The sequence below is a fragment of the Biomphalaria glabrata genome, chromosome 3 (genome assembly GCF_947242115.1).
Source record: "Biomphalaria glabrata chromosome 3, xgBioGlab47.1, whole genome shotgun sequence".
In the NCBI taxonomy this organism is placed as follows: domain Eukaryota; kingdom Metazoa; phylum Mollusca; class Gastropoda; family Planorbidae; genus Biomphalaria; species Biomphalaria glabrata.
In genome coordinates, this window is record NC_074713.1 from 41,447,830 (window position 1) to 41,471,505 (window position 23,676).

General features: G+C 36.9%; 1 protein-coding gene across 10 annotated transcripts in view; it reads right to left on the bottom strand.

Moving 5' to 3' along the window:
- LOC106073575 (neuroglobin-like) overlaps positions 1–23,676 on the bottom strand; it is a 254,252-nt gene that overhangs the window by 72,896 nt on the left and 157,680 nt on the right. Inside the window, exon 1 of one of the 10 annotated variants that reach the window (XM_056025124.1) lies at positions 1,539–1,692. The exons of 7 other annotated variants lie outside the window; for them this stretch is intronic. The gene's annotated coding sequence lies outside the window, so the exon portion shown is untranslated. Of the gene's footprint in view, positions 1–559; positions 704–1,538; positions 1,693–23,676 lie in introns of those variants that run through there. 2 more of the 10 variants (XM_056025125.1, XM_056025123.1) reach the window with 2 other exon arrangements.

A 23,676-nucleotide genomic window follows, 5' to 3' on the forward strand; every position in this document is an offset into this window, starting at 1 on the left:
TGAGGAACGGCTCGTTAAATCAGATACGCGTGGCACTGAGGCTCGTCAAACGACACGCCTGCACAATGCAGACTAGATAAGGAAAAACATAAGCAACCGCAGGTTGAGATCCTACATAACCTTTCGCATTTCATATGGAGAAACCAACAAACCCAATATGAAACAGAAATTCAGCCATTATGAAACAAAAATGTAGCCATCGATTATAACGTCAAAAATGTACATTTACGTTACATTAAAGTGCACTCGCTTCACTAAAACATTCAGGAATGCGAAAGTGCTCCGTCACACTTAGATACAATGCAACAAACTCCTCCCGCAACCCACCCACAGTACGAAAACCCGGTACGCCCCTGCCTTCTATGCAACAATTCTGATCCACCACATAGTTTCACAGCGCAACAAGTGCCACCCCTTCTCACACACATACTCTATCTCTCTCACACACATACTCTATCTCTCTCACACACCCACACACAAATGATATAGCAGCAAATCTCCTTTTAACAAGAGCATCCCAACAAATAGAATAAAACTCAAAGTGGTCCGCCACACTTACATCCAGAGTAAGAAAAGTCCGTCTGGCCAGACACCAGCATGAAATGTGTACCAAGAAGCAAAGAAATCCGTAAAGATGAACAGAAAGAGACTACAAAAAAAAATATTCCTTGCTTTTCCTTCCAGTCAGCTATCGATCGGCAGAGCCCAAGGCTACTCTGACGTCACTGAGGTCATCCGCTAAGCTAGCTCCAAGTTAGGCAAGAAGATCTCAGCTCTGCCGCTTCTGGTACGGAACATTTCAAGCTAAGAACCGGGAGGTTTAAAAAAAGGATCAAAAATAGAAACCCAAACGAGACAAATAAAAATAGCTGCAACGACTCAACGAAACAAATTATATTACAGCCATTTTTCTCCCAACATTTTTTGTTTTAACCAAGAGAAGAGTTTTTTTTTGTTTTTTTTTTTTAGAAGAAGAGGGAAGAAAGTTCAACTTTGATGCTTTCACTCAAGCTAAAAATTTTCGTTTTTCTGGCCAAGTTTAAGATAAGTAATTTTAAATAAACATACACACTAAGCATCTATTTGTTAAACCTATAATAGAGTCTGTATATTGATCTATATGCCAAATTTCCCTCGGGAGGGACTGAAAATTCAGACAAATATTTGATGTATACAACCAGAACAGCAGAGGAGACCAAATCAAATCAAATAAGACAACAGTCACACCAATCAGAAGAAGATCTAGATCTATATTATCAATAGACAATTCCTGAACTGTTCAAATGTTATTTCATGAGAACAATGACCGTCTAGTTAAAATTTAGTAGAAATCTGTAGAACATTTGCCGACAAAAAGAATCAATGACTGGACTATCCACTATCCTTCACAACAGTTAAAACACTGATATCTAGATTGACTAGATCTACTTCTAGATCTAGAGTTTCTCTGTCAGTTTGATCAATCATCAACTCAATGTACTGGACAGGCACGGTCAGAATGTTTCCCCATGTGAAGGAAACAAAAATATAATGTTTACCTTTCCAAAGTTGACGATGATTTTTGTTTTAAATTTTAAAATATTTTGTCAGTGAAAACCAAAAGAACTCTATTGGTCGACCTAGAATAGATCTAGAACTGAGACTGAGTTCTTTCTGATGAACAGCGACACATTTCCCAGTCGAACGGGAATAGACTTTCAATTTAAAAACAAATTGCACCATTTAGACATGGGTAAAATGCCTCAGCTCAACACACGGCGCGTAAATTAGACGTGAAACTGTCATGCAAGCTTTGAACAATTGTGTACCATCATAGGATTGTGGATTTAGTGTATAGGTTACCGGCAAAGTGTGAAATCCAGCCTTCTATAGAATGCCTGAAAACTTCAGGCAAAGTGAGAAATGTTTTCTTCTTTGCCTAAGCAATGTATAGAATGATGGGTGGGAAGCGTGGTCGAGAGGCCAAGTGCGCTTGAACTTGGCTTGGCTACCTAGAAGGGGGCTCGAGGTTCGACACCCGACTCGGGCAGAGTTGTGTTTACTGAGCGCCTAAAGGCAGCACGGAAAACAAACTCCTAGATACCCCCTCCCCCCACCGGTCCACAAATGAGATTGGACCAAAAGCGCTCTGAGCATGCTATAAGCATGAAAGTAGCGCTATATAAAAGCTATAATATATGATCTACAGCTCAGTTAGAACTAGATTTCTAGATGAATGAAATACAAACGAGGAAAACAGAGAAGTTTAGAACCTAGAAATAATGTAAAAGAAAAACACAAAAAAAAACTAATTCCAAAGAGTGAAATAAACAAGAAAATCTCTCTTGTTCTGTGTGAACTAAAAGCCTGTGTGAACTAAAGCATGTGTGAACTAAAGCCTGTAGTAGAGCGTACTCAATGAACTAGAAGATACATGTTATACTAGAGCTACCTACACACTGCTACATAATAGTAGCGTAGATCGACCTTAATGATGCTGTATCCTGTTATACTAGTTCTATCATGTTATACTAGTTCTATCTTGCAGTTTTATCAAGTTATTCACACTGAAAACATAACAGCCCTATGAATTCACCTGCAAGGCACAACAAGTCAATAAGTCACCTTTCTCTTATAGAGTGAAATCAGTTCAAAGTCGAAACATTTTGAACATTGTCTCGAGTCTCATTAAAAAAAACATAGCAGAGACTTGAACAGTACATCAGTAGACCAGTGATCCGTTTGTGTACCAGATGAAAACGAGAAAACTAAATCCCCCACGAGGATCAATAAACAAAATTAAATGAAATGTAAGAATTTAAAAATGGAGAGAGAACAGAGCGGGGAAGTAGGGGCTGGAGTTTGTGTCTGTGCGTGAGTGGGTGCGTGTAAGGGAGAGGGGCGGTGAAACTGCTCACATCAGAAAAGACTTGATGCGGAATTAAATGACTCTCTCTTCTGTTTGTATTTCCTCCCTTTAGTCACTGCACACTATACACTAGTGACTTATGGAGAATTCAATAATAGAAATTAGTATTGATAATATAATCAAATACTACACATTGACTTTTTCTTTTTATAGAAGTCAGTTATATATTTTTTGTATATCTATTATAGAATTTAATATTAGGTGTATAGATTAGCCTCTTTTATTTGATTTGAATTAAAAAGGAAAGTTAAATTGAAGATCAAAGCGCTCAGAAGGAAGAATCTACTAGATTAGTTACTTAGTCCCAGACGTTTGTGACTAGCCAATGTTAAGTCACTAGTGTACCGAGAGGGAGGGTAAGGGAAGCAGGAGGTCAGGTCTTTAACTTTCTTTTCTATTTCATTACTTTCTTTAAAGTCCTCCCGTACGTCTCAGTGGGGCCTACAGCGTTCTCCCATGCAATGGCGTAGCTAGGAATATGACTTCTTTTGGGGGCACATGGGGGGGGGTCTTGAACTCTTTAGAGGCCCCTGCATTTTGACATTCGACATCATGACATGAGATAATCGAGTAAAATTCAATATTTAATGTAAAAAAATAAATAAATACGAACACTCATTTGGGGGCCCCTTTCAAGTGGGGGCCTGGAGGGGTCAAATCCCCCCCCCATCTCCTTACCATAGCTACGCCACTTCCCATGCCCCCATTTGGAACAGGGGAGGTGAGCCAGTTTGAAAAATACATACAGTATTGCGAGGTTGAGGGGGAGGGGGTGCGTCGCTGACAGGTCTTAGTGTTTCGGGAGCCTGGCACCCTCGGCACGCCACTGCGTCTTATCACAAGCCGTACAACAGTTGTATCGTTCGAAACTTTCAAACTTGTTTCTTTCATGGACAATTGTCCCTACAGCGATGTCACTGAAAACAAAACTTATTTTTAAACTGACTAAAGACCGGTGACAGCCTAGTCATGTTGCTTATGCATCAAACAATGGAAACACTTTTAGTCTACGCCACTGGGGGCATCGATCTTTCATATGAATTAAAAACAACAACAAGACAGAACAGAAAGTAAAGTGGTACATCTTAGATTTGATTCGCGTGTTCCGCGATACGCATCCGGTGAATGGCTTAATCTTACACACTTAATTAATGTCCGTGACGCTTGTAACGAGGACCTCGCACTGATTACACGGGCGGCTGGGTCTTCTCACGGTCTGCACCGGTCGATACTTACAAAATATTCGAGATCTTACTTTAGAAGCAGTGCTGTCAAAGCTGAGTTTTAATCCCTAGATCTAGTGGTATAGTTATGTTTAAAATAGAAAACTGTACGCTAAGAAGAACTACACATAGATCTGGGAATGTGTTGTCATGGCGACATGCTCAGTGTTAATGTTCTCAGGAAATATATGTACAAGAAAGGTGTAAAACAAATCTTTCCTATTAGTGTACTACCCGACAAGATCAATGTCTAATCTTTCGACTCAGGACCGGACACAACAGAAGGCGACAACACATGTACCGGAAGCTCAAAATTGGAACCATTGAAATCTGCCCATGTGGAGTATCACCAGAGAATGCTGACCACGTCCTCCAAAACTGCTCTCTTTACCAAGAGGCCCGTACAAGACACTGGCCCCAAAACACCCCAATACAAAGAAAACTATATGGAGAGCTCACTGATTTGGAAACCACTGCGCAGTTCATCTCATGTATTGGTCTAGTCATCTGAACGCTATTTATGTAAAATAGGTCATACTAAAGAAGCCATAGAACAATGTGTACTAGCATTACTTTGTAAATATGTAAACTATCAATAAATGAAGTAGACAATTGTACTGCATCTGTACTCAGTACATATTTATACTGCCAGTGTACACAGTAAACATATATAGAAATGCTGTATGCGATCTATAGGGCACATGATGTAAAGGTCATCTGTTTATGTGGTCAACAGTTAACGAGGGTGTCATGTGGCCAGCACAACGGCCAACTGCCTCTACTTTTCTCCAACAAATGATAGTTGAAAGAGTAAGAGATGACTTTTACATCATCGGCCCTATGGATTGCAAGGTCTGAAAGGGGAACTTAAACAAGCAAAATCTAGTTCTAAGTTCTTCTGCCTGTAGTACATAACAAATTTTATAACATTGTTGGCAACAGTGATCTTTGAATGTAGTGTCCTTGACCTTATTTATTTTGTTTATTTCAAAACTTCTCCCAATCTTCTTTTCATTTTCACCCACCCCCCATTTTGCATTATACTGCCCCCACGTTTCTACAAACCGTTTTGTATTATTTGTCTGTTACTTTATCTCAGAATCTTGAAAATGAAAGTGTATAAACTAAGAGCAGACTACTGTGATGTACTTCCGAATGAAAATTCCGTATAAAGAAGAATAGGAACTACAGTTGTGGAAGAGATCGGCGTTCGGCTTGGTTTTATAGTACCAAGATTCTGGGTTATTTTTTTCATAAGAAGATCTGAGCAGGAAAAAAAACTATACAATTGAATGAGATTCTATTTGTAGAAGGAAAAGAGGAGGGGGTGGTGTAAATAGGAGAGAGGGAGGAGAGGTGGCCACCACTGATGACATGTTGGAAAAGGAGTTCACCCTATCGATTCCAATTAGTTGTTAAAAGAAAGTTAAAATAGCTTACTGTGTTTAATGAACCGGGGATAGCTGAGTATTGTTTTTTCTTCCTTGTACTTAGGGAGCATGGGTGGAAGAATGTATTTCGAGGGTCTCATTTCTGGGTTGAATCTCATGTGTCAGGAATCAAAGAAGGACACTCTGGCAAGAATATTTGTCCATAGCAGTAGTTAAAAATGAAGCAATAAATTGCAGTAGTTATAAATGAAGCAATAAATAGCAGTAGTTATAAATGGAGCAATAAATACCAGTAGCTATAAATGGACCAATAAATAGCAGTAGTTGTAAATGAAGCAATAAATAGCAGTAGTTATAAATGGAGCAATAAATAGCAGTAGTTATAAATGGACCAATAAATAGCAGTAGTTATAAATGGACCAATAAATAGCAGTAGTTATAAATGGACCAATAAATAGCAGGAGTTATAAATGGAGCAATAAATAGCAGTAGTTATAAATGGAGCAATAAATAGCACTAATTATAAATGGAGCAATAAATAGCAGTAGTTATAGATGGAGCAATAAATAGCACTAGTTATAAATAGAGCAATAAATAGCAGGAGTTATAAATGGAGCAATAAATAGCAGTGGTTATAAATGGAGCAATAAATAGCTGTAGTTATAAATGGAGCAATAAATAACTGTAGTTATAAATGGACCAATAAAAAACTGTAGTTATAAATGGAGCAATAAATAGCTGTAGTTATAAATGGAGCAATAAATTGAATTTAAAAAAAAATAAGATCACCAAATTTAACTTTTAACTTTAAAAAAAATAATTAGATCCTAATCCAATCTTTTTATATGTACAGACATGTGTGCTTGGAGGGGTATCAAGGGGGAACATTCCCTTGAATCGAGCTACACCTCAAATTTAAAATGTATGTCTCCATCGGAAGTTTAAATCGCTCTGCATCCGAATCGAGAGGTCTCGAGATTCAGGTGAATTTTGAAATTCGGAAAATGTGGAACACCTCTGAGTTCACCCAGGTCTAATGGGTACCTGTCATAGTTGGGTAAAGTCAAGGAAGTTGGTCCTTGTGCTGGTTACTTGACACCAACATGAACCTTTGGCTACAGAAAAGGAAGAGTTGTTTGCCCCACAGGTCGTAAGGTCTTAAAGGTAGCAAGCGAAAGAAAAAAAAAACTTGAAATCAAAGCTTATCTAATTGGAAGAACCGCTAATTATTGTCATATATCGCAATATGGCAGGGTTTAGCTTTCCCCCCTTTCTCCTATGTAAAACTAAATTAATTAATTACAAACTAATTTATTAACTAATTGGTTAATTTTTTTATTGATGCATTGCCATCAACCATGAAAAATTGTTGCAAAATTTCACCTTGATCCGAGATTGCGTGTGTGAGAAATAAAGTGAAAAAAAATTGTACCAGACAGACAGACAGACAGACACAGTGAGTTGATAGAAGCTTATATAAAATCTGGGAACCCTTGTCAAAGATAGGTTTCATATATATGTTTTAAAATGTCATTAGTTGATGGTGTCATCTTTAGCATATACTATCATATAGTTACTTTATAAGGTCCATATATTTACATTGAGAGAGCGAGAGAGAGAGGATGAAACACACACAGAAATAACATATGTTAAATTGCTATATGTAATCAAATACAAGAATCATATTAAATAGATAGATAGATAGATAGATAGATAGATAGATAGATAGATAGATAGATAAGATAGATAGATAGATAGATAGATTAAATTACTATATGTGATCAAATACAAGAATCATATTAAATAGATAGATAGATAGATAGATATATAGATAGATAGATAAGATAGATAGATAGATAGATAGATAGATAGATAGATAGATAGATAGATAGATAGATAGATAGATAGATAGATAGATAGATAGACAGACAGACAGACAGACAGATAGATAGATAGATATATTAAATTACTATATGTGATCAAATACAAGAATCATATTAAATAGATAGATAGATAGATAGATAGATAGATAGATAGATAGATAGATAGATAGATAGATAGATAGATAGATAGATAGATAGATAGATAGATAGATAGATAGATAGATAGATAGATAGATAGATAGGGGTCAGCATACACCAGATGATTAAGTCTGCTACAACTCAGATAAACTAAGAAAGTCCTAAGTCTAAGGCTGACACATTCTAATCCAGATATGTATCAACATACTTATCAAGTAAAAAATATCGATTTAAAAAGGGATTTGAAAGAAAAACTCAAAAGATAATGAGGTTAAAGTAGCAGTTAACGCCATTAGTGAGATTGTTCTCGGACTCTCAGGACAGATAAATTCGTTGGTGGCAGGGGTGGACGAATTGTTTGCTGTCAAAGCAAACAGTTTGTGTAAAAAATCAGTTTGTAGTATGCTCCATTTGATAAACTGATAATTTCCAATCTACACACTAATGAAAACGTAATGATTAAATATACTCTGGTGGGGAGTTGCCGGACCTGATAAAGTGTTTCTATTTGAAGTTGAGTTAAAAGAGGAAATGCACACATTTTGTACATTCAAAAACTATTTCATAACTTGGAAATGTAACTTTAGAGGTCTACGTTCGCCTTATGCATATAAAGTTGTTATCAAGTTTCATTCTATGTTGAAATGTAACTTTAGAGGTCTACGTTCGCCTTATGGATATAAAGTCCTTCTATGTTGAAATGTACAACTGTGTCACTCATTGATACTAGTCTAATGCTGACGCGCATCAATTTCTGGGTGTGTGTTTTTAGCGGCCCCCGAAAGGGGAAAAGACGCTATTAGTTTTGTGCGAAATGTCTGTCCGTCCGTCCCGTTTAGATCTCGTAAACTAGAAAAGATATTGAAAATCCGACATAACAATATTTTAGACCGTTCAAAGTTCTGATGCAACGGCTACTTTTTTTTTTCTGAAAGCGAAAAATCTAATTTTAAAAATCAGTTATGCAAGCAGTTTTTAAAAGAGAAAAAGCTAATTAGTATGCATTATAAGTTAGACCTAATTTAAAACGAATAGTGATCTTGTAAACTTCACTTTCCAAAATTACTTTATTGCGGATTATGCAATGTTTTAATTTTTTTTTTTTGGGGGGGGATTCGAAAAAGAGATTGAACGTTTTTCAAAATAATTAGATCAATTATAAGACATCAGTTAGGCCAGGGGAGGTGCGGTGGCTGAGCGGTAAAGCGCTTGGCTTCCGAACCGGGGGTCCCGGGCTCGAATCCTGGTGAAGAATGGGATTTTTAACTGTGAAATCTTTGGGCGTCCACTCAGCTCTAATGGGTACCCTGACATTAGTTGGGAAAAAGTAAAGACGGTTGGTCGTTGTGCTGGCTACATGACACCCTCGTTAACCGTAAGCCACAAAAACAGATGAACTTTACATCATCTGCCCTATAGACCACAAGGTCTGAAAGGGGAACTAGTTAGGCCAGGTTACATCTAACTTTACATTCACTTTCACCTATCCTTTGATCTGCTGGACCATTGGGGCACTACAGAAGATCTGTTAACCTTCTTTCTCTCATTCTTATCTCTCATTTGTCTTTGATATAATTTTATTCATGTTCTTTCTGAAAATATTGAAGCCTGCCTAGGTGGACCACTTCGGGGGCCGATTTTGAGTTTGTGTTTCCACACAAACTGTCTTTTGTAACCTTGTTTTTTTAAGTAAAGATGTGAGCTTTTAGCTTTGACAGATTTCACTAGCATTTACTTAGCATCCATTTTGAATTCAACTGAGAATTACTCCAATACAAAAGTTAAATTTCCGAAATAAAACTGGAAATCAACATCAGCCAGTGTCCAGTGCAGACAGCCAGTGTCCAGTGCAGACAGCCAGTGTCCAGTGCAAACAGCCAGTGTCCAGGGCAAATTCAAAATTCCAGTCTTCAAACCCAGAACCCCAGGTTCGGAAGCCAAGCGCTTAACCACTCCGCCGCCGCACCCCCTCCTGGCATAGTAAACATTAGAATAAGCACCTGGTGCCAACAAAGTTTCCACTGTACGTAATGTTATACGCTGAATCTACTTGCAATCAATGTCAGTGTATGATGTGTCGTCAACCGGACAATATAACTGGCTATTAAAGTCAATCTTTCAAAATGATTCTCTTTGTAAAAGTAATTAAGGTCAGAGAAAGATTTCATCCAGTTTGCGACTGAACTAAAAAAAAATATTTGGTCTCAGGAGAACCGCAAAGCGATTCGCCGGGAGAAACAAAATCATCACCGATATATATATATATACACATCTATATATATAGGCTAGTGATGCGATCATGTCACGAGTTGTTCGCTATTGACTGCAAGAAACACTGTCAAAGAACGTTTCGAGATTTTAATCTACATTTCCACACTGAACGCCTTTACATCTGTATATACATAGCCTTTAAACATGTGGACCCCAGTTTTAGGGAATCCTCGTCTGATAACCTTCCAGGATGGTTGCAATTTGAAATTCTTCTAAAGGTGCTCGACGTAACAGAGGCGTCCCACGAAAATGCTTCAAAGACCAGCTTAGGCGCCAACTTGCCTTAGCTGACATAGAAGAGAGCACCTGATTACAAGCGGCCTCAGAACGAGACAGCTGGAGGTCACTCACAAAGGCCGCGGGATACACATTTGAGACTAAAAGAAAATCCGCTGCTGAGGACAAACGCAGACGGCAAAAAGAAAATCTAAATCAACCACCTGCGGACAATGGTTGTGCTTGCTCTGTTGTGGCAAAATATGTAGGTCACAGCTGGGGCTGTGCAGTCACGAGAAACACTGAATTCCTCACTATTCTTCGGACTCGAAGACAAGCCTTATTAAATTTTAGTACTAAGAAAATCAAACTATTCTATGTCACTGTCACTGTCAGGCAACACATTTTAACATTGAATGACATTTTGGGAAGACAGAGCTCTTGTAATTTTAGGTTGACTTTGACTTTGTAGATTTAATTATTAGATAACATATCGCAATGCTTTGAGAATTATTTCAATTGACTTTATAGTCTCTCAGTGTAGGACAATTTTTACTTTTAGGGACTACAAAGCTTAATTTAACTGTGACAAGTCAAAAACTCGCTGTCAGAGTCACTCTAAATTATCACAGCATTAATTATTATTTTTCATTATTTATTTATTTTATTTTAATTATTTGTCCATCCTACCCCTAAATCATTCACCCGCCACACCTTTTCCGCTCCAGGCTAGACTTAGTTGACCACCTTGGAGATAGCTAAGGCGCGTCCTTTCATTTATCTGCCCTTGATCGGGGAAAGGTAGACACACAATCTCTTTTGTCTTCCCGCCGGATGTCTGAAGGACGGTCGCAGTGGACACCACCTTGTGTGGGATGCAAGTCGCTCCCCCCCCCCTTTTCCACTTCTCTCTTTGATCTAGGAGACCACAAAGGACAAACACGCCCATTGACCTTCCAAATGTGCGACTCCCATCTCAAGTCTAATTCACCCACGTGTAAGAAAATTCTAAGCCTAGGACATTTCCTGTTTCCGCTCACATTTTCCAGGCCTTTGTATATAAGGTAAATTAAATCAAGTCAGACTCTCTCTTTCTCATTCGAGCTGAGCTATCGAGTCTGGACTATATCATTTATTCTCCCTCCTAGAGGAATACCTGGTGGTAAGCCGAACTTAATCACAAGTTCCATCTTAATTACTTTTGTGCTATTTCCATTGGATATTATTATGTGTATTTTGCTTAGTTCATTTATATTTATTTAGTGCATTGTGTATTTCTCACTGGCGTAAGTAGAAAACATAAACATGTGCTATGTATATATTTTAGTATTGCATTAATCTATTAATGCTACGTTGCTCAATTGATCATTGATGCAACCATGTATATATTTTTACACCTTATTTTATTTCCTTTATCTCGGTTGACAACCTTGATAATTTTACTATCGCACTAATACTGCGCTTAGAAAGGAGATATGAGTTATCTCCCCTGTATTGAATTATCTCCCCTGTGGCCATTTCACTCTAACGAGAGTTGCGCCGCTTGAACGGACACCCTCTCCATTCAAGCGCGCTCCATTGTTCTCGATCGACGGTCATATGTAAACATACCGTCAGGGTCGCTGACCACTGCCCAATTCAACCCCCCCCCCCCCCTTTTTCTTTCTCTATCCACCTCTGTTGTTTATTTCAGATTATTATTTCCCCTTCCATGTACATTTTATATTATTACTTTCCCTTTTATGTACATTTCTATATTGCTACTATCTGCCATCTATTCTCCAAATCCCATTTGTCATCATCTCCCCATTGTGCTCTAAAGCAATTTTACCAATCTGACGAATGCACCTCAGTCGAGGGCATCGATAAGATGTATGAGAGACATGTCCTAACTTGTCTTTATTTATCCGCAGCCTCCCTCAGGTGTCTGCCTATTTATTTATTGGATCAACGATCTATTTACCTGCCTATTTATGTGCTGTGTGCTATTCAGTACTGCACTTGCCTACTGAGATCTACTCAACTCCACTACTTGGCGCTATCGGCCTTGCCCGCCTACCCGACAGCCCACCTGTCAACTTGTTAGGTGCGACGTCCCTATAGGCCCAGATCTGTGTGAGACGTCATAGCTACGCCAACCCTCGGCAACTCACTGGACATATCCTGTCAACTACGCTGCCCACGGCAGATCAGCTCTGCCCGCATTAACCTTGTGCCCACGGTAGCCGGCCACCCGCCCTACTGTGCCCACTACAGATACTAGAACTTGGGATTGCGACTCCACAAGAACTATATCACCGGCGTCCCTCTATCCGCTAGAGCGCCACCTCCAGCTGCAGAACCTCAAGCCAGGACACAGCCAGCTGCGACATCAACAGGAAAACCAGCTAAGTCAGAGGACAAAGTGACATACTCTCTTATTAAGTGCAAGAGTGATGATTAAACATAGTATTCACTAGAGATAGAGGCAGCCCTCCCCCTTTTTATTCTTATATGTATATTTATGTAAATAAATATTCTTTTATTTTAACTTTTGTATCTATCTTTCATTGCTTGTCTCGTTGCGTGCCTGCTCCCGATTCATATGCTGATAGGTTGGTGTGTGATAGCTTTAAAAATAATCATCCCCTAGACATTAATAGACATTAAACGCACCAAACACACGTCACATTTCCCCACCTGTCACATTAACTCACTATTACAAAGCTTATATTAATTCACTCTGTCTGTCTGTCTGGTTCAGTTTTTGCACACGTTATTTCTCCTACACCCATTGTCCGATCAAGTCAAAACTTGACACAATTATGAACCAATAATAAAACAAAGTATCAATTACTTAATTATTTGTTGGTAATTAATTATTTTGTTTGGTATCGAAAAAGGGAAATAAATGATACTTATTGAGACATGTGGATTTATATGTGAAGTTATCCCCCCGTTGACGTTTTGTATAAGTTTTTCTCCCATTCCCAGTCTCGGATGAAGTTGAAACTTTGCATAATTATTCATAGTCATTGACAATACATGAATCAATAAAAAAATAACCAATTAATTAATTGATTAGCGGTTATTAATTTTGCTTTATATAGCAAAAGGGAGTTATTCCTGCAGTATTGAGATATATGGCAGAGATTTTGCTTTGTTATTTAAAAAAAAAGATTTTTCTTTCTATTTTGCTTGTTTGACCAATATTGCCACCTTTGTATGTCTCCATTGTCACGTGTGCTGAGTCTGACTTCTTAAAATTGTCATTGTCGTCCTCATTGTCATAGAGTGGAAGAATTTAAAAATCAAAAATGTCATTAGCTGGGAAGCTTACCATAGCTGGTTAGTTTACCACAGCTGGTTAGTTTACCATAGCTGGGTAGTTTACCATAGCTGGGTAGTTTACCATAGCTGGGAAGTTTACCACAGCTGGTTAGTTTACCATAGCTGGTTAGTTTACCACAGCTGGTTAGTTTACCATAGCTGGGAAGTTTACCATAGCTGGGAAGTTTACCATAGCTTGGAACTTTACCAGAGCTGGGTATTTTACCACTTAGCAAGGTTGTGACATAGCGTCGCAGGACATTTATGGAACATTCTCCCAGACAGAATAAATCGCACGCCCCAATTGTATTTATCTCGTTTGTGTCTGTTGAATTATTACAACTAGAAGATTGCATTCGTCAGACTGTGTGGATGTATGAACGTCTGCTCTGAGTTTGGACAAACATCAGGAGAAAGAGGAAACGGAAACTGTATTTAGTTCACTTCGAGGTTTTCAAATACTTCAGTACGAACGGGGACAGTCTGGTCTCAGCCACAACTATACAGATGTTTCCACTATGATAGCCTAGTATCCACTTCTCTCTCTAGCACTAAGCTCTCTATCTAAATTCATGTCGTCATTTTGTGCGTTCACAGTCGGTCATCTAAGGTGCGTCACTTTAATCACTACCCAATGATACTAATTACCTAGAGGCCGATGTGATGACGTGTTACGTAGAACATGTGGGCTACACGGTGCAATACATTCATGAAGGATCCCGGGGCTGTGGTTATCAATTGGTAAGAGGCTGCCCAAACAAATGCACTTTACAATAACATTGTGCAAGCTTTCAATGAAAGAACTTGTCTAGCTCTGTTCAGTGCTGGGTAATTGACATGGAGAGAAGGGGGAATGGAGTCTCTGTTGTGCTGTGGCATATAATAACTGTCTTACCAACGCAAGTAACGGTCTTAGGCTTAGTCAAAGGTGCCACGCGTGCAATGAAGTGTGACCGAAAACTAATCAATACCTGATCTCTAATGTTCCCTAGCACAGCATGGGGGATTACTTTTTTTTATATGCTGTCTCTAGTAAAATAATTTGTGAGAATGTTGGCTATTCAAATGACATTAGGCACCGTGTCAGAATGGCCCCCATTGTAGCCTAGTGGAAACAAAGTTTTATAGAAGAGTATGACATTGATATTCTAGCACTAGTAAAGAAATGCTTTTTTTTTTTACTTTCTTTGACAGATTTCAGCCGAACTTGCATGTGTTGGGAAAATGTATGTCTGTGTGTGTGTGTTTGGGGGGGTATTGTGTAAAATAAGAACTGCGTATGTTTCATAGACAATTTATTAATTTTATTTCTTGCTTCCCTCCCAACGCCGGCCTTGGATTCAGATCCAGCAAAACTAATATTAAAACTTTTTTTTTAAATACTTAAAAGCAAAAGATTATCTAAGGGGAAGAACTCACATTTACAACTATATTTCTCAATAATGGAGAAGTTATTTCCTTTCTTCTGTATTAAAAAAAATGATAAATGTTTTGTTAGGTCAATAAATAATTGTTTAAAGTTTAAATTTCATCCGAGAATGGGGGGGGGGGGGGAGAGTAACAGCGTGTACAACTATCTAAGGGGACAAAACCCTAAGTCAGTTTTCAACCTGTGGGTCGCGACCCCCTTGGGGGTCGATTGACGATTTGCCAGGGGTCGCCAAAGACCATCGAAAAAGTTTATTGTTTTTGTCTATTCCTCTATTGCTGTGTGTGTGTGCGGGGGGAGGGGGGAGGTTCGCCGAGCTTAAAAGGTTGAGAACCGCTGCCCTAAGTATTCTGCCATATCTTTGAGTACTGAAGAATCGATTTCTATTGTTGTAATGAGTGTTAGTTCAACTGTGTTGTTATGTTAGTAATTAATAGTCGTTGTATTCCAAAAGCCTTGTAATGTTTTTCATAACTGTTCATGAAGAAAAAGGTGGGTGCAATAACAAAACAAAATAACTCTTGAGAATATATCTACATAAAAGAATTATAGATAAAAATAGAAAAAAAAAATTCTGATGCGTTAGGTGACCATAGATTTCTAGATTTAGTTTCTTTAGAAGGGGAGAGAATTGCGTAAAGTAAATAAATTTTTTATTTTAGATTAATTATTTCCCTTTAAATTATAAAAAAAAATCTCGGTCATTAATTATCTCCAAAAAAAAAAAAAAAAAATTATAAAAAAAAATATATATAAAATGTTTAGTTTGAAATAAATTATTTTTTTGAAATTTTGTCCACAATTCTTCCCCTTTTCGCCATTGAAAAAAGTGTTAGCTAATAGATCTAGTAGAAAAAAAAATAAAAAATAAAAGCTGTGAATACAATAACCTGGTCCTTCTCTTTCCATTTACTTTTAAGAGTGTGTGTTATCGTATTGGACTTTCATTACAGTGTATTCAGATATATTGTTTTTCTAGTAAATCTCATTGTATTACATATTATCTTAATGGAATTGCACTGTATTGTATTATCATGCTATATGTACATATAAGTGTTTACAAGTAATGTATTCAATATTATTGCATAGAAATGTGTTGCAATTTGTATTTATTTTAGTTGTATATTGTATTGCATTGTATTATATTCTTGTAATTACCTGTATTGTATTTTTATATTGCATTGTATTGTATTGTATTGTATTGTATTGTATTATATTTTTGTAATTTGTTGCATTGTATTTTATGTCATTCTATTGTATTTGAATACAGAAACACTTTGGTCAATATCGAGAGAAATTTACTTCTTTCTAGGTGCATCGATAATTGGTTCTGGAAGGGCAACAACCCTTGATACAGGAACACGAGAAAGGAGAGACAGAGTTATGGTTGCTAAGAAATAATGACATTTAACGTTTTACTATTTTTTTTCTTTGTTCTTTATCAGACTGGAGGACATCAGACAACTGTTACATAGTTCTTGTTACTGATATTAAACAGGATGCTATATTTTTTGGGCCAGCTTCAGGGCTAAACGCTGACTGAAGTGAATGTGCTGCAGTGTGCTAAGAACTGAAATCAAATCTGTGGACCAGATCCTCTATTGTGTTAAAAATGACAAGATAACAAATTGTTTTACGAAGTTTATATTAACTGTCTGTCTGTCTGCTACAATGTTCGTACACGTTATTTCTCTCACACCCAAGTCTCGGATCAAGTTGAAATTTTTCACAATTATTTCTACTGCCTGACAAAACAAGAATAAATAGAAACGATTAAATAATTAGTTAATTAATAATTATTATTAATTACTTTGTCTGGTATAATACAGGGGAAAGAAATGGCACTTAACAGATGTGTCGGTATAAGTTGCATGGGCGTAGCCAGGATTTTTTTTCGGGGGGGGTTTTGGGGGGATTAATTTTTTTTTCTCCCCCCCCCCCGCGAAAAAAAATTATATGTTTTTTATGTGTGTGTGTACATAATCTTTATTACATTCTGATTCTTCATTCTTTCGGAAGACGTTTATTGTGCCCTAGAATAGGTTCTTCCATGAGTTAGTGAAAAAATTGTAGATTCCCCGAGATTACTAGCAAAGGGGTCTGGGGGAGCGCTAGGAGCTCCCCCAGCGCGGGGCGAAGCCCCGCCGCCAAGCACTATTTCTGGTATTGAAAGCCAACAAAATGCATATTTTGAGGTATCTACAGTCCATTTTAATGCTATTAAAAAGTTTTATTTCAAAAACCTAATGTGCTATTCTTACTGACTTAGACCCTCCCACGCCGTTCGGAGCATTTGCCATCAAGAAGTTTCCATAAAAATCTGTCACTGGTAATGTCTGAAGCCTCTTCCCACCTACCATGAGGACCTCCATGAATGAGTGGCGTCAAGTTGTACTAGGATATCATTGCAACTCTTCTTATGCGTAATTCATTTTGTCGGAGAACATGTCCCGCAAACCTCATGGGTCGTTCTCTCACAATCTTACTAAGGGGTCAACTCCCAGTTCGGCATAGGATTTCCTTGATTTAGATCCGATCTCTATAACTGACTCCTAAAATCTGTCTTAGCCATCTTTGTTGAGCTACATTTAGTGTTTTTCGATTTCGGTAGATGACTATTCACTGCAGTTTATTAATGGAGCCCTACCACTGTTAAAAATGTGTAACCTCTCTTGAATACGCTCTTGGAATTAAGTGACTGTAGTTTGCTTTAGATTTTATATCGAAAAGAGAAGTTTTATCGTCAAAATCTTCTGTTGGGGGTTTTCCACCTCAAAAGGGGGATCTTAGACTCAAAACCATCTGGAGGGGTTTTAAATTTTTAAAAAAATGCCATCTGTAGAAGAAACTCAAAACCCCCGATTGGCTTGGCTACGCTCAAATAATTTTAGTGTGTAATTTGCTTTTTTTTTTATATTGAAGATGTATTTTTAGCACCAAACCCATCTGAATGGGGGTTTAAACTCAAAACCCCTTTCGACTACGCTCATAGATTTTAGAGTGAGTAATTTTCTTTTATTAAATTGAAGAGGTACTTTTTAGCTTCAAACTCCACTGGAGGGGAGTTTAAACTCAAAACCCCATAGACTACACTCATAACATTTTTAGTCTATAATTTGCTTTTTTTTTATTATTAAAGAGGTATTTTTTACCTTCAAACCTTTTACCTTTAAACTCAAAACTGAGTCAAAACCCATTTAGCTACGCTCATAACATTTTGAGTGCGTAATTAGCTTTTTTTTTATATTAAAGAGGAGGTTTATCGTAAATTTTAGACGGGGTTTTAAAATCAAAATCTTCCTTAACTGTGCTCTTGGAATTAGGGGATTTTCGTTTGCATTTTTTTTTGTTTTGTTGTATAGAAGAGGGGGAGTTAACTGCAAATGCCCCAGGTAGGGGGTTTAAAACTCAAAACCCCTGGTAGGGGGTTTTAAACTCAAAACCGTTAGTAGGGGTTTTTAAACTCGAACCGCTCTGGTAGGGGTTTTAAACTCGAACCCCCCTGGTAGGGTTTTTTAAACTCGAACCCCCCTGGTAGGGGTTTTTAAACTCGAACTTCCCTGGTAGGGGTTTTTAAACTCAAAACCCCTTTGGTTGTGCTAGGGCAAGTGATGGTTTAGTATTAAAATCTCACCTAAAATAAACAAAATCAAAGCAAAAAATCAGTTACTAAATTCCGACTCCCCCCCCCCTTGGGGGGGATTTCATTTCGGGGGGGGTTTGAACCCCAAGAACCCCCCCCCTGGCTACGCCCATGATAAGTTAAATTACTCTAATTAAACTTCATGCAGAGAATTAGGTTTAAACTAATAATAAAAAGCATCAAATTTCATAAGCACTTCGCTGGCACAGTGGTTAGTATATTGGATCAGAGGCTTGAGCCCTTGAATTCGAATTCAAGTCGTATAACGTTAAAACAAATAAAATACATTTAAATACACAGATTTATTACTGTTAGTCTAAATCTATTATAAATTAAATTACATGACTGATACAGAATAACTGATACAATTACATGTAATTTAAACTTAGAAGAAGTATTTTTATATTTATCTTGTTTTTTTAATAGCGTCCTCCCCCCCCCCCCCGAGATGTACCTGGCAGTGTTTTTATTTCTATCCAAATCCATCATCCGGGGAGTTTTAAACTAATACGAAAGTAGGTCAAGGTGTTTTTTGTTTGTTTTTTTACTTGATCTCATAAGTAGACACTATTTATTTTGAGTCAGCTCAACAATGGTAGAAAACATAACAAAATAACAAATATATATATATATATATATATGTATACTCTGTGTCTTACACTCTTGGCTAAAAACGAATAGAAATGTTAAATGTTCTCAACAGTTACACAAAAGTTCTATACATTAGTGAGTGAGACAAATAGTTGAATGATGAACACTAAGTAATACGTTTTTAATGGAAATAGAAATATAAGAAGAATGTTCTGAAGGGGCGAATATCTGACACTTTACAGTTTCTCATATCTAATATTGTATAAGACATCAATAATAGCTGGAGATGTCTAAGGGAGAAGATCTGTGTTGATGTATTGGTGTAACAGGTGGCATCATACGTTTATGTGTCTACCTCAGCAGGGGAAACTTTGTCTGGCATTACACACATAGTTTTAGAAATAGGTGCCCTCTCAGACCATGCCAGTTGTAGGGCAGATGATGTTAAGTTTAATTGTTTCTATCAGGGCAGATTATGTAAAGTTTAATTGTTTCCATGGCCAACCTTTAACGCGGGTGTCATGGGGCCAACACAATAACCAACCGACAGATATTTCCTTGAGACTATTTACAGTTTGTTTAAAAGTAATGGTTGAAAAGTAGCAATAAAGATGTCAAGATTACCTCGAAGAGATGTATTGAAGTTGTATTGACAAGAATCACAATGACTCTTATTCAGACCTAGTTAGTGTGTAGGACTACAGAAATAGGATCGGTTTAGTTTGTAGAGTTATGATGTCACATTTTATGTACACAATAGTGTTGAGTGAATTTAACATTAGCACGGATCGATATCAGATCAATAGTAACTGATACATGTTCCTATAAGCCGATGATAATAAGCGAACTGCTAACAACGAAAATATCTAAAGCTAGGAGCCTCTAACCCACACATTGAAATTACCATAAATAAAAAAAACCGGCGCCTAGCAACCTATTCTGTTACTATGGAGACGACAGATGAAGGTTTCAAACACGATTTTCAATTTCAAAGGCGCGGAATTTGTTAGGTGAATGTCGTTTTGTTATGTCTCGGCAGGTGGGAATAGAAGCTCGACCCTGGCAGTGCCAGAGAGTGAAAATAAATTCATATCCAAGTAAATATAATAATAACAATGTAATTACAGAAGAAAACAATCGTACAAAGTAGAACGTCACGTTGAAGTGTTTAGGGTAGGAGTGAAAGGCGAAAATAAACGATCAACTGCAACAAACAAAGGTGTAGTTAAGGATTGAAAAAATAGGGGGCGTTACGGTTGAGTGACAAAGCCCTTGGACTTCGGGGGGTGGGGGGGGTTAATGAAGACTATGGGTTAAATAAAACTTATAAAATTATAATTGTTATTAATGTAACAAAACTTGACCTAGTTACCGCCATAATTGTTGATAGATGGCAGACATTCTGAGAGTAGACAGAAGCGACTACAAAAATTAAATAAATAAATTCTGTCATCTCAGAGATCAGCAGTTATTCTTCACATTGTGTTTTCGAGCCATGAATTAAGGGGGAAAATGTCTACTAAATAAGGATAATGAAAACACACACACACACACACACACACATATATATATATATATATATATATATATATATATATATATATATATATATATATATATATATATATATATATACATAAGATTCTATTCTAGAGATAAGTTGAAGTCCATCATCTATCTTCCCTACCCTTCCCCCCCCCCCCCCCCAGCCAGGCTAAAAAGTAGAGAAAAACTGGGGAGTTCTCTTTCCTTTGTTTGTCATTGTGTATGTCAATTACTGGATGTTGATGGTAATTACATGTCTGTCGCTGATAGCAACAAGAGGACGTGGGACACACACAATGTACAACATCTATCTATCTATCTATCTATCTATCTATCTATCTATCTATCTATCTATCTATCTATCTATCTGTCTGTCTGTCTGTCTGTCTGTCTGTCTGTCTGTCTGTCTATCTATCTATCTGTCTGTCTGTCTGTCTGTCTGTCTGTCTATCTATCTATCTATCTATCTATCTATCTATCTATCTATCTATCTATCTATCTATCTATCTATCTATCTATATGTCTGTCTGTCTGTCTGTCTGTCTGTCTATCTATTCTATCTATCTGTCTGTCTGTCTGTCTGTCTGTCTGTCTATCTATCTATCTATCTATCTGTCTGTCTGTCTGTCTGTCTGTCTGTCTGTCTGTCTGTCTGTCTGTCTGTCTATCTATCTATCTATCTATCTTTCTTTCTTTCTATCTATATATCTATACATATAATCTATCTATCTATCTATCTATCTATCTATCTATCTATCTATCTATCTATCTATCTATCTATCTATCTATCTATCTATCTATCTATCTATCTATCTATCTATTTGTCTTTCTGTCTGACTGTCTGTCTGTTTGTCTGTCTGTCTACCTCTCTCTCTCTCTCTATCTATATATCTATATCTATATCTATATCTATCTATCTATCTATCTATCTATCTATCTATATATATATATATATATATATATATATATATATATATATATATATATATATATATATATATATATATATATATATATATATTAAACAAAGCGAGTTATTTATACTTGTCTGCCCTTCATATCTGATACAGAGGCGTAGTGAGGGGATGGGGGAAGGCAAGGGAGACACTTTCAGGGGGGGGGCGCCACATGCCGCATATATTTCTATGTGATGTTTATAGAAAATGGGGGTAGGTGCCAATAAAGTACCTTGCCCCGGGCGCACGTTTGGCTCTGCTGTGATATTTTAGATTTTTAGAGTAAAAAAAAAATAGATTTAGAAATATTACATTCAACTGTATCTTCTTCTAGTGCCGTATTTTTTTCTTATATTTTAAACTTTTTTTATAGAAGGAGAAACCGAGAGAGAGAGAGAGAGAGAGAGAGAGAGAGAGAGAATATTTTATTTCTGACCCATTTATTTTTCTGAAGCCTATAATTCTCTTCATTACAACGTAGGCCTCCAAAGTGTGCAGAGGAGAAACAGAAAGCTGGAGGCACATTATTCACTGATTTTGAAAACGCGCATAAGATTTTCAATTAGGTCGCAGACATCACAGGAAGTCTATGAATATATTCATATGTTTCTTTGTGGACTAACTAGGAAGAGAACATGAAACATTCTTTAAAAAAACAGTTTAAGAAGAAGCTTGAATTGAAAGGACTAACAGTCGAGTCGAACAAAAATAAATATTTAATACATTTTTTGGTTCAGTGCCTTGGATTACATTAGAATGAAACTAACCTTTTAAACCTTTATTTATATATTGAACAAAATGTTCAAAATGTTTCATATTACTTTCTAATTTGTCTCTCAGAAAGCTTACCAAATAAAATGATTCCTTTTGAAACAAAAATGATTTGGCGTTCGATTTTTATACATAAATATTTAAAGCAAGTTTACAGATGAGCTACGTTAAGCCTAAAGCATACAAGAAATATGTCCATGTAGGAAGTATCCTTCAAGTTTGTTACCAGTAAGAATAACCATTATTATAGAAGTACTAGTCAATGGAAGTATTATGGTAAAAAAAATATTACAAATGCTGTTCTAACAATACTAAAGCAATAACATGTTGGTAGGAATCAAGGGCATAGTAGTAGCCAGAGTACATATTTTTAAATATCTAACTTTTAAAAGGGATAAATATATTTGTATATTATTATACTGGAATATTTTTATAACTAGTTTACGAAAGACCAACAGGAAAGTTGGACAAGAATTATTCTAACCTCGTTAACGATTTTTAATAGCTGGAATTCTTTAAAAAAAAAACACAACAACACACTTTACAGTTCAGAAAGTTATTATCTCCCAAGTATTTTTAGCAATTTGTTTCCATAACGACCACATCAAATTTAAAGATAAGATAGACTATCACGTGACGTAAAAGAACAGAATGTATGTATATATGATAATGCTTATGGAGATACTAAAACCTTCAGAAGTGTATAGGGGCCTACATAAAACTCCGTGACTTCTGCTAACTTAAGTCCGGCCCTGCTCAGTTCATTCATCATTCATACAGTGGATCTTTAAGATTTCTTGGAGCCTGTTTCCTACAAGAAGACGTGATTCTATTAGTCCGGAAGTCCAGATGTGTATTATTTATAAAACATTTACAAGTTTGTTTTTTTTCTCCCTAACCAAAGTTTCATCAGGCATCATGGGATACATTTTTTTAAATAACATTTAGATGTTGCACTTTGTTTCCATTCCAATCCAAGAAAAAATAAGTTTACCACAGCATCCCAATTCGCTGATTCAGCTCAGATACTTGGTTGTCCCTTGACGAGGTACTCTTCAATGTGTTTGGTAAGCAGCAGGGGGCACACACATTGTGTATTCATAATGGTTTCATTTAGAGGATTTAGACCTTTAGCAAACTAGATACGTCTTCGGTACTTTGTATTACGGTGAACATCGTGCCAAGAGAAACAGCCGCGTACGTTTTTATACTTTCATAAAAGAGTTGTTGTTCTTTGATGAGGAGGTAATTCTAGTGCTCTTTGAGTACAATGATGTGATAAGCTTTCTATATATGATATCTTATCTATGTGTTGAAACTTTCTAGTGCCGAAGGCACTTGTAGATGATAAGTGTGTGTGTGTGTATAGTGTGCGTTAAGGTTACTATCTGAAAGCTCTAAC